This window comes from Gekko japonicus, unplaced genomic scaffold, assembly GCF_001447785.1.
Source record: "Gekko japonicus isolate JY-2015 unplaced genomic scaffold, Gekko_japonicus_V1.1 scaffold477, whole genome shotgun sequence".
Lineage (NCBI taxonomy): Eukaryota > Metazoa > Chordata > Lepidosauria > Squamata > Gekkonidae > Gekko > Gekko japonicus.
The window spans coordinates 845,287-857,196 of NW_015174289.1; the positions used below are offsets into that span (position 1 = coordinate 845,287).

General features: G+C 44.5%; 1 protein-coding gene across 1 annotated transcript in view; it reads right to left on the bottom strand.

Annotated features, from left to right (window-relative positions):
* Window positions 1-11,910, bottom strand: part of DOCK3 (dedicator of cytokinesis 3) — a gene marked incomplete at its 5' end in the record, with an annotated part of 323,062 nt that overhangs the window by 178,522 nt on the left and 132,630 nt on the right. The window lies entirely within an intron of this gene.

Sequence of the window (11,910 nt, forward strand, 5' to 3'; positions counted from 1 at the left end):
TTGTTAGTAATGCATTATGAAGCCTGAAGTAAGTCATCTGTTATGAAATAAGGGGAAGGAAATGGGATATTTTCATATTATTTTGCTAAATTATGTGGTTTACAAACACTCAGCATTACTATTCTGGAACAGCAATGACTGACTGGCAACCCACAAGAGACATTCAGCCACTCTTGATTTCTTGTAGTCAACCCCACCCCCATCCTGGATTGCCTACTCAGCACCACTCAAGTAACCACTCAGGGAACAGCACCAAGCTTCTCATGTGGCTGTCACTCCAAGAACAAAATGAGACCAAGGCAAGCCTCAGATCCCTTTGTGTTATTGCAGGGCATTAGAGGGCAACAACGTCAGGGTTCATCATCAGTAACAGTCAAATGACGCCCTTGGGGGGGGGGTCCTGACTTTACATATGCACTGGTAAGATCTGAACTGGTTAGCAGGTATTTGGTGGACAGCTGAATAAGAATAAGTGATAAATAAAGGTAAATTCTATATAGAGGAGAAAAAATGTGCCGACTTTGCAATGTTGTTATATAAATTAATGGTGCAGCTGCATTAGGCATATTGTATATACTTGTGGCCTTCACACCACAAAAAAGTATATTGTAGAGCTACAAAGGGTGCAGAAAGGGGCAACCAAAGTGATTAAGGGGTTACATCACTCTCCCTGTGAGAAGCTAAAGTGCTTGGAACATTTTAGTTTACAAAAAGTTGACTATGGTGTGGAGGACATGGCAAAGTTTTATAAAATGATAGGTGGTATTGAGAAAACGGATAGAGAACATTCTCTCTGTCCAGTGACTCAAGGACAGCCAGTGAAAGTGACTGTCAGTTGGTTTGGAAGAGTAAAAAACCCTCTCTTTACTCAATATTGTGATATTAACATCGGTTTTTCTGACCTGAATGAAAATAACTTCCTACTTAGATAGATTCCAAGCTGACTAGTACAGGCCATAGCAAAGTGGGGACAATGGGGAATGCTGACCCACTTTTCAATAATATTCAAAAGGGATTATTATATTCTAGAGAATCATCGGCTAAGTGCACAATGTAGCAATCTGTCAGCCGTGTGTTCAACAACACATTACTGAATAAAATGTTTCAACACAAAATAATGTGATAGTATCACCTGGTCTACTGGTAGTAATAATCCTTTTCTACTCTGGTGCTCAAAACAACTGAAGAATTTTAATGTGTTGATTGACTAGCAAATAAGAGAAAGCATTTGTTCCCAGCCCCCCCCCCCAATAAAAAATGTTTGTATCACAAATGCATTTTCTTTCCTTGCAGAATGCATGTAGTTGGTTTGAAGGTTTACCAGTTGCAGTCTTTGTGGATAATAAGTACAACTCCTTTGTTCTGTTTAATATTCAAAGCATTGCCCTTTGCTGGCATGTTGGGGACAATTTCTTAATAGGAATCTGACATATAGGCTTGCTCCACTACCCTCATTCCTACTATGTAGCTCCATGAGTGACCTCTAGCCTAAAGTATCTCGTGGCCAGGATGCTAAGACCTATTAACAACATTTTAAAAATCCTAAGAAAGTTGGCACCAAGGAGATTTTACAATGACTTTCAGATCATTTGTCTACTTTACCATACTATAAGTTCAGTGACTCATAACAAGACAGAGAGTGTATTTTAATCAGTTTCCCTATTCAAATTGAGCCCTATGTTGTTGACCATTGGACTATACTGTGTAATATGAAGAACTAGCCTTTACGTACAAAGAGTTAATTATTGGAAATGTATTTTGCCTGCTACAGTTCTGGCTATCTTGTTCTTAGCTGACTCACACATTACTGAGGTGCAGTGAAAGACAGCAAATATATCAGCAGTCTAGTTTAATATCACACATTACATACAAATGTGCTTTACAAAGGCAAAATAGCTTCAGCCCTCAATGTAAAAGATAGCTGTTTTGATCCAGCAAGGGAATCACACATATAGAAGCCATTTCCATGCAAGGATTCTTGTGCTGGATCAAAAAACTAGTGCACACACTGAAATTGAATGTGCATTAACATTGTGAGGTAGATTTAGATAAGAGGCATCTGTCCATATTGCAAAATGGATAGATATGATAATCACTCTAACTCCTCTTATGGAATGAATGCACTGTTATATGTGCAACAGTATCTAGAAACAGGTCACATAACTACTTTTTAACTTATCTACCAGTGGAGACAGTGTTCCCTCTAAGCTGAGTTAGTGTGAGCTAACTCACCGTTTTTTAGCCTCCAGCTCACAGATTTTTGTCTTAGCTCAGGAAGGATGGCTCCAGAACAAACTGATATATGCAGTAGCCAAATCGCTCGCAAACTTTAATGCCAGTAGCTCACAAAGTAGAATTTTTGCTCACAAAACTCCAAAGCTTAGAGGGAGCATTGGTGGAGAGGACTGACACTGAAAGACGCTTATACCAAACACAAATTACTATGCAAAATTACAAAATTGTAAATATAATATTTATTTATTTGATTTATACTCCGCCTTCCCCACCGGAGCAGGCTCAGGGTGCCTTATATAAAACGCAGTAGCTAAAACAACAATATAAATAAAAGCTTAAAAACACAACATAAGGTGCTAGTGAACAATTTAAGTGGCGATGGCCAAAACAGGGTAGCATCAACATAGTAGTAAATGTCGTCGGTAATTGATTTTAAAGTCAGTGAAGCTCAGGCTGTCAATGGTGGTACTGGACACAGGGCGTTGGTGTGTTGGGTGTGGCTCCATAACTAAAGGCCTGGTGGAAGAGCTCCATCTTGCAGGCCTGTGGAACTGTAAAAGGTCCCACAGAGCCCTGAGGTCTTCCAAGAGCTCGTTCCACCAACATGGAGCTGCTACTGAGAAGGTCCTGGCCCTAGTTGATGCCAGCCTGAAGTCTTTGTGGCCCAGAAGGACCAGACGGCTTGGGGATCCTGACTGCAGTGCTCTCTGGGGAACATGTGGGTAAAGGCAGTCCCTCAGGTAGGTAGGCCCCTGACCATAAAGGGATTTAAAGGTAAGAACCAGCATCTTGAAATGAATTCGGTATGCTATAGGCAGCCAATGCAGTGCTTTTAGCGCAGGCTGAATGTGCTCCCACATGGGGAGACCCAACAACAGACTGGCTGGTGCATTCTGCACCAGCTGAAGCCTCCAGATTTGGGACAAGGGCAGTCCCATGTAGAAAGCATTACAGTAGTCTAGCCTCAAGGTGAGCATTGTGTGGATCACTATCGCCAAGTCGTTGCGTTCGAGGAAGGGAACCAGCTGCTTGATCAGCCAAAGATGATAAAAGGCTGACTTAGTGGTGGCTGTTACCTGGGCCTCCATCTTTAAGGAGGCATCCAAGAGCACTCCCAAGCTCCTAACCTCCGGCACTGGCACCAATGGTACACTGTCGAAAGTCAGGAGTGGGATCCCTACCCCCAAGCCACCCCGACTCAGGCATAGGACTTCCGTCTTTGTCGGATTCAATTTCAATTGGCTCAGTCTAAGCCAACCAGCCATGGCCTGCAACGCCAGGTCTAGATCTCCCAGACTAGAGTCAGACTGGCCGCCCAACAACAGATAGATCTGGGTGTCATCTGCATACTGGTGACATCCCAGCCCATGCCTCCAGGCAATCTGGGCAAGGGGGCGCATATAGATGTTAAATAACACCAGGGAAAGTATTGCCTCTTGGGGCACACCGCAGACAAGCGGGTGCCTTTGGGACATCTGTTCCCCTAGCACCACCCTTTGTCCCCAACCCTGAAGAAACGAGGAAAGCCACTGCAAGGCAGACCCCTGAATCCCAGCATCAGTGAGCTGGTAGATCAGTATTTGGTGGTTGACCATGTTGAACACTGCCGACAGGTCTAACAACAACAACACTGCCGAACTGCCCCAAGCCAGATGCCTCTGAAGGTCATCCATGAGGGCGACCAGTGCTGTCTCCATCCCATGGCTAATGGAATGGATTACTTTGGAAGACAGAAGGTTACTGAAACTCGAAGGCCACGATTTAGCTTTAGGATGGAACGCATTTTTATGGTATGAGAAAGCCACAACACAGAAATACTTTAAGCAGCACTGGCTAAGAGCGGCTTTATTAAAAGTATGGGACCCAATTTATAGAAGGTTTTATATTAAAAAAATCGAGACTCATAGTACCATTGGAAGCATTTACCTTGCCAAATGTCTCTACAGGTGAAGAGCTATTCAAGATAATATCGAGATATTTTGGATGAGAAAAATTGCTTGAAATTGCCAGAACACTTGTCTTGGTGGAATAAAACGCAATTAGAATCTATCTATAATAAAGATAAAAAGACTCGCTTTAATGACAAACTAACTGAATTAGAAAAAATTCTTGTATTTTTGAATGATAAACTGATGAAGAAAATCATAAAATTTTGTTAGAGGATCTGCTGGTAGATGAAACAGTTAAGCAAAATATGATTCTATGGGCCCAAAACGTAGGTCATAATATTACATGGAGAAAGTGGGACCAGATATGGTCTAAAAATATTAAAATGACTAAGGCAGTATCATATAAAGAAAATATGTATAAGATGTTTTATAGATGGTATATTACACCAGATAAACTTGCTAAGCAGAATGAAAATGACAATAGTAAGCTTGATTGGATTAGCTGTGATATACAGAGGGGTAGTAGGTGTGGCGATACCAGCAATGGTAATGAGACAGGAAACCTAGGTCTCAGTTCCATCCAGGAGGAATCCAATCCAAGTGTTCTAATTCCTAATCAGGGTCAGTTAGGCATTGAGAAATCTAATCTTAAAAAAAACTTTTCAGAATAAGCCAAAATAATTTCCTTTTAATTCTCCTTTCCCCTTATCCCAACGTTCTCCTTCATTTTAACACACATACATGTGTGTGAGAGAAAAAGATACCGAGAGAGAGACAGAGAGATACCAAGTCTCAGAGAAACACAGCAGAGCAGGGCAATCTCAATTTAAAGTATGAAGAATCCAATACCCATCAGAAGAAGAATGAAAGCTTATACCTGAAATAAAACTTTGCTGGTCTTAAGGGCATCACGGGAGTCAGGCTTGTTCTTTCTCCTGCACAAACACTCGCTTTCACTTTCCCTCCTTCCTTCTTTTCAAAGGAGGAGAGCTCAGCCAATGGAGGGAAGGGAGGCTTGGGTAGCTTCCTTCCCTTCCTTCAAAAGGAGAAGAGCTCAGCCAATGGAGGGTAAGGTTCTCTCCCGCACAAAGCAGGAACCAGGAAGAGGGAGCTTGGTAAAAGCCAGCAGAGATGCAGTGGCGGCAGCACCCCAGAGAAGGAAGCAGCAGAGAGCCAGTTGCTTGGGGGCCAGATCCAAGCCCTGTAGGGGCTGGATCCGGCCCACAGGCTGTATGTTTGACACCCCAGGTTTAAACAATAGGGTCAGTTAAGTAGAGAATGGCTAAGCGTGGCACCTCAGAGACCAGGAGCAGCCATAGTTTCAGGTAGGTAGCCGTGCTATTTGTAGCAATAGAACAAAATTCAAGTCCAATAGCATAACTTTCATGGGCATCATAAGTGGAATGGGCATCTGCCCCTAGGTGACCCCCATGGTGACAGAAAAAGATTTTTTGGATTTTGGGGTTTGACACTTGTAAGCAGCAGTAGTAATTTATTTGCAAATTGCCAAAGGACATTACAATCTTAGACTAAAAAGTAAGTCAGTGGTGTTCTCACAGTCTTGAATAATCTGCAAGATCAGTTCTAGTGGTGCTTTACCCTATAGGCCAGATTGTGAATGATGGGATACACCTCCATTCATCTACCTTAGATCAAGCTGATGTTGTTTTTTCTTTGTGATTCTTCTTCCTCAGGTCTAACAGTGATCATGCCTGATAACTTTATTTCAGTGGTTTGGTTTATTATTGGCTTGGTACTGAGGAAAACAGTGTTGCACTTACCTGTAACTGTTGTTTATCGAGTTGTCACTGTGCAGGCACACATACAGGTACTGTGCAGGCGTGCAAGCCAGCAACTAGAAGATTCTCTAGCTAGCCTAGTAAGAGAGCAGGAGGAGCCTCTCCCAACTGGAGCCATTGGAGCCATTTCCCCACCTAACAGTCACATGCTCCAGGGAGGCACTCTGTATTCTCCCTCAGTTCTCCTGAGCTGCCACTATGAGCCAGAAATATATATATATATATGCACAATGACAACTCGATGAACAACAGTTAAAGTTAAGTGCAACACTGTTTTCATCATTGTTGTCCTGTGTAGTTCCACATAGGAGACTAACAAACTGACTTACCAGGTGGTAGGGTGAGGGACTCACTGGGAGATAGAATGCAAGACTGCTGTCCCCACTGACGTCTCCCTTCTTGCATTAACATCTACAGAGGAATGTTTAATGAAGGTGTCTGCAGACAACCAGGTGGCTGCCTTGCACACCTCAGTCAACAGGATGCCTCATCGAAAACCAGTAGATGCTGACTGGGATCTAGTCAAGTGTACTCGTATGTGTAATGGGCACTGGACAGATGCCTACTCATTGGCCATCTTGATAGTAGAGAGATCCACCTAGATGTCTGGGCTGACACGGTCTTTCCTTTTGACGGTCCGGTGAAACAGACAAATAATTGCAAGGTCTTCCTGAACTCACTTGTCCTCTTAAAATAAAACACTAAGGCACATTTCACATCTCATGTGTGTCCAGATCCCTTCCAGTCTGGCTTTCGCCCGGGACACGGGATGGAGATGGTGCTGGTCGCTCTTACTCATGACCAGAGGCATCTGGATCACGGCGGTTCGGCGGCACTGTTGTTGTTGGACCTGTCGGCTATGTTTGACATGGTCAACCATCAGTTGCTGACACACCACCTCGCCGACGTGGGGATTCAGGGGCTTGCCTTGCAATGGCTTTCTTTCTTTCTCCAAGGTTGGGGACAAAGGGTGGAGCTTGGGGAACAGCAGTCCAGGAGACACCTGCTTGAGTGCGGAGTGCCTCAAGGGGCAGTGCTTTCCCCTATGTTATTTAACACCTACGTGCATCCTCTTTTCCAGGTTGCCCGGAGGTATGGGCTGGGGTGTCACCAGTAAGCTGATGACACCCAGCTCGATCTGATGTTGGGTGGCAGGTCAAACCCCAGACCAGAAGACCTGGACCAGGCATTGCAGGCCATGGCTGGTTGGCTTAGACTTAGCCAGCTAAAGCTAAATCCAGTGAAGATGGAGGTCCTGTGCATGAGTCGGGGTGGTTTGGGGGTCCCACTCCTGACCTTTGGTGGGGCAACACTAGTGCCAGTGCCGGTGGTTAGGAGTTTGGGAGTGCTCCTGGAAACCTCCTTAAGAATAGAGGCCCAGGTAGCAGCTACTGCCTTTTACTATCTTAGGCTTTTACTATCTTAGGCTGATTCGGCAATTGGTTCCCTTCCTCAACCGCGATGACCTGGCTACAGTGATCCATGCGATGGTCACCTCGAGATTAGACTACTGTAACGCTCTCTACATGGGGCTGCCCTTGCCGCACATCCAGAAGCTGCAGCTAGTGCAGAATGCCGCAGCTAGGCTTCTGATGGGTCTTCCTAGATGGGAGCATATCTGGCCTATGCTGAAGGCACTGCACTGGCTGCCAATAGCATACCGAGTTCACTTCAAGGTGCTGGTACTGTATAGAAAAATTGATTCCTATAGACCCCTGCCTTCCCCCTAGAATGTAACTTGCTGATCCCTGCTGTGTTGATTTCATATTGAAACCAGATGCCTGACCATTTGGTCAATTGCCATGCCATAAACCACATACCTTCACACCTACATGCTGGAAGCTAGGCCAGCATGCTAGAAGCTACACGTACGCAATGAGAGTTGGGGCGTGGGGGATCACAACTGCAGGTGTGGCCTCCAAGACAACTGACCATTCAGAAGTTGTAACCATGACAACCCCAAAAGTTGGAAACTCCCTGTCTACTTGCGATTGGCTAATGGCCATGGCTAGTATATCAGCAGTCTAGTTTAATATCACACATTACATACAAATGTGCTTTACAAAGGCAAAATAGCTTCAGCCCTCAATGTAAAAGATAGCTGTTTTGACCCAGCAAGGGAATCACACATATAGAAGCCATTTCCATGCAAGGATTCTTGTGCTGGATCAAAAAACTAGTGCACACACTGAAATTGAATGTGCATTAACATTGTGAGGTAGATTTAGATAAGAGGCATCTGTCCATATTGCAAAATGGATAGATATGATAATCACTCTAACTCCTCTTATGGAATGAATGCACTGTTATATGTGCAACAGTATCTAGAAACAGGTCACATAACTACTTTTTAACTTATCTACCAGTGGAGACAGTGTTCCCTCTAAGCTGAGTTAGTGTGAGCTAACTCACGGTTTTTTAGCCTCCAGCTCACAGATTTTTGTCTTAGCTCAGGAAGGATGGCTCCAGAACAAACTGATATATGCAGTAGCCAAATCGCTCGCAAACTTTAATGCCAGTAGCTCACAAAGTAGAATCTTTGCTCACAAAACTCCAAAGCTTAGAGGGAGCATTGGTGGAGAGGACTGACACTGAAAGACGCTTATACCAAACACAAATTACTATGCAAAATTACAAAATTGTAAATATAATATATATATATTTATTTATTTGATTTATACTCCACCTTCCCCGCCGGAGCAGGTTCAGGGTGGCTTATATAAAACAACAATATAAATAAAAGCTTAAAAACACAACATAAGGTGCTAGTGAACAATTTAAGTGGCGATGGCCAAAGCAAGGTAGCATCAACATAGTAGTAAATGTCATCGGTAATTGATTTTAAGGTCAGTGAAGCTCAGGCTGTCGATGGTGGTACTGGACACATGGCCTTGGTTTGTTGGGTATGGCTCCATAACTAAAGGCCTGGTGGAAGAGCGCCATCTTGCAGGCCTGTGGAACTGTAAATTTTTTAATGTTTTTTATGTGGACGTTTAGTCATGCCGGCCACATGACCACAGAAACGTCTTCGGACAGTACTGGCTCTTTGGCTTGGAAATGGAGAAGAGCACCGCAACCCTAGAGTCAGATTCGACTGGCTTTTGAGCAAGGGAAACCTTCACCTTTATGGTACTTGTACCAATGAATTTCACGGGAAGGGCAGGATAAAAATGGAAACAAAAAAATAAATAGTATCTTTTCTGCCTCAGACAATAGGTGCAGAAAAAAGTGGGAAGAGATATATCTTGACTAAGGTGAAAACTGGAAACCACCTTAAGTAAAAAATGAATGCTGGGTCTTAGCACTACCCTATGGTTGTGAACTTTTATAAATGGGTAATCAGATCTAAGTGCTGTAATTTCTCCTACTCTCCTTGTAGATGTAATGACTACTAAAAAGGAGACTTTGAAGGAGAGCTGCTCCAGAGAGCAAGTGGCTACTGATTCAAAAGGAGATTGCATTCGGTATATCAAAACTAATGAAAGAGACCACTGTGGCACAATGGGAGACCTGGGTGGGTACAAATTGTTGAGGCCCTTGAGGAATCTTTTTGAAACTTCATGTGAAAAGAGAGATTTTTCCCTCTACAGGGGCATGGAAAGCAGAAATCGCTGCCAAATGGACTTTATAGATGAGTTTGATAGCCCAGAGTATTTCAGAAACAATAAGTATTCTAATATTATAGGCAGCAGACAGGTGACAGATAACACCTGTCTATTTCCCAACCACTGTTGGAAACAGTTTCATTTAAAGGTATAGGAAATCCTAGTCAAGGGTTTTTGAGGGTTAACAAGAATATTAATTACAGAGTCTGAAAGGGAATGATGGCTGGTTTTAGCAATCAAGCAGATTCTCCACCCCTGGAAGCGGGGGTGTTCTTTACATTTAGTAGATCTGGGACTCGAGGGAGGTGGATAAACCTGCCTTTCATCCTGTGGAGGAGGACCTGGAACCAAATCTGTGTCAGCCAGAAGGGAGTGACCAATATGGAATGGGAGTCGTCTGTGACCAATTTGTGGTCTGCAACCAATTTGTCATCTGTGACCCTGCCTATTAGTGGTGGGGTGGGAAGGCATAAAATAGGGTCTGGTTCTGAATTAAATGAAATGCATCCCACAGAGAGAGAGGGTCTGTACCCACTCTGGAAAAGAAAAAGGGGTGGGTTGGAGTTGAGCTTGTGGCAAAAAGGTCCACCATAGGGAAACCCCATCATGCAAAAAAGGGGTAGATATAATTTTGATGAATGGATCACTCATGTCTGGGGTCTCCCAATCTGCTGTGGTTTTCAAAGCTGGCAATATGAATGGCCTGGAGGGATGCATGGTTTGCAGTTGCCCATTCCCAAATGACAATGGCTTCCTGACACAAAGGGAGAGAGGCTGTACCCCAGTTTGTTGATGTAAAACATCACTGTGGCATTGTTGGTGTGAATTTGGACCACCTTCCCATGCATCAGAGCTGAAAAAGAATTAAGGGCATAGTGAATTGCTCTCAGTTCTAATCGGGTAATATGTAAGCTTCATTCAGTTCTGGGCCATGTGATTTGAGGAGACTGGGAACCAAAGGGGAGTCCCATCAGTAAGTTAGAGTTGAGGGTCCACCATTGTAATTCTTTCAGGATTCACCTAGGGATAGAGAACAAGCAGTTCTGAGAGTGTAGCATGGGGTTAAACACTCTTATGAACCAATTCGGTAATGGCTGCATTTTTAAGTGGGCAAAGGGAACCATGAAGAATGCCAAAGCCATTAGGCTCAATAATCTTTGGATGGTGATGGCTTTCTGAAAGCGATTAGACATGAATTGCCTGACAAGGCATTTAATAGATAAGGCCTTGTCTTCTGGCAAAAATGCTCTACCCATAGCAGAATCCAATTTAGACCCAATAAAGGACATTTGTTGGTGGGAAATTAAGCTCAACTTTTTCAATTAATCTGTAAGTTGTACTTTTGGCAAGTTTGTACGGCCCATGACAAATGTCTTTGGAGTTCTAGAGCAGAAGAGGCAGTAAATAGCCAATCATCTAAGTAGGGGAAGATAGAGCACCTCTTAGACCTTAAATGGGCACTACTGCCATGTACTTGGTAAACACCTGAGGAGCAGTGGCTAAACCGAAGGGCAATGCTTTGTACTTGTAAAGAGGTGCCTTGAACTAAGAATCGTAAATACTTCCTATGATTCGCATGAATGGGAATGTGGAAGTTAGTGTCTTGGAGATCCAAGACTGCAAACCAATCACCTGGGTTGAGCAATTGTAAAACTAACAACAAGGAAACCATGCTGAATTTACATACGTTAAGGAAGAAATTGAGACCTCTCAGAACCACCATCTTTTTTATTCACCAGGAAAAATCTGGAGTAGTAACTAAACAATGAAGCAGAGGGGCTTAACTTTTGAACTTCACCCTTTGACATCAAAATATTCAACTCAGTAATCAACTCTGGGAAAACACTATCGACTGCTTGCATAGTTGTAATCACTGGAGGTAAGTGGGCGAACGCTAAATGGTAACCGTTTTCAACAATGGATAACATCCAAGTATCCGAGGTAGTGTTATACCCAGGGGTCTTTTGGGGCTGGAGCATACTGGAGTACCGCTCCGGCAGCCCAGGAGCCCGCGCAAATGGTGGCGGTGGCAAGCCCCGCCTCCAGCCCCTGCGCTGAAAGCACTGCGGCTGGGGGGAGGCCCAGAGAGCCCCGCCACCAGGTCCCCCGGGCAGGTACAGAAGCACTGCGGCTCGGGGCACGCCTGGAGAGCCCCACCACTAAGTCCCCCGGGCCCGCAAAGAAGCACCGCGGCTCGGGGGATGCCCGGAGAGCCCCGCTGCCGGGTCCCCCGGGCCTGCTCAGAAGCGCTGTGGCTCAGGGGATGCCCGGAGAGCCCCGCTGCCAGGTCCCCCGGGCCCGCGCAAAAGCGCTGCGGCTCGGGGGATGCCTGGAGAGCCCCACTGCTGAGTCCCCTGGGCCCACGCAGAAGCACTATGGCTC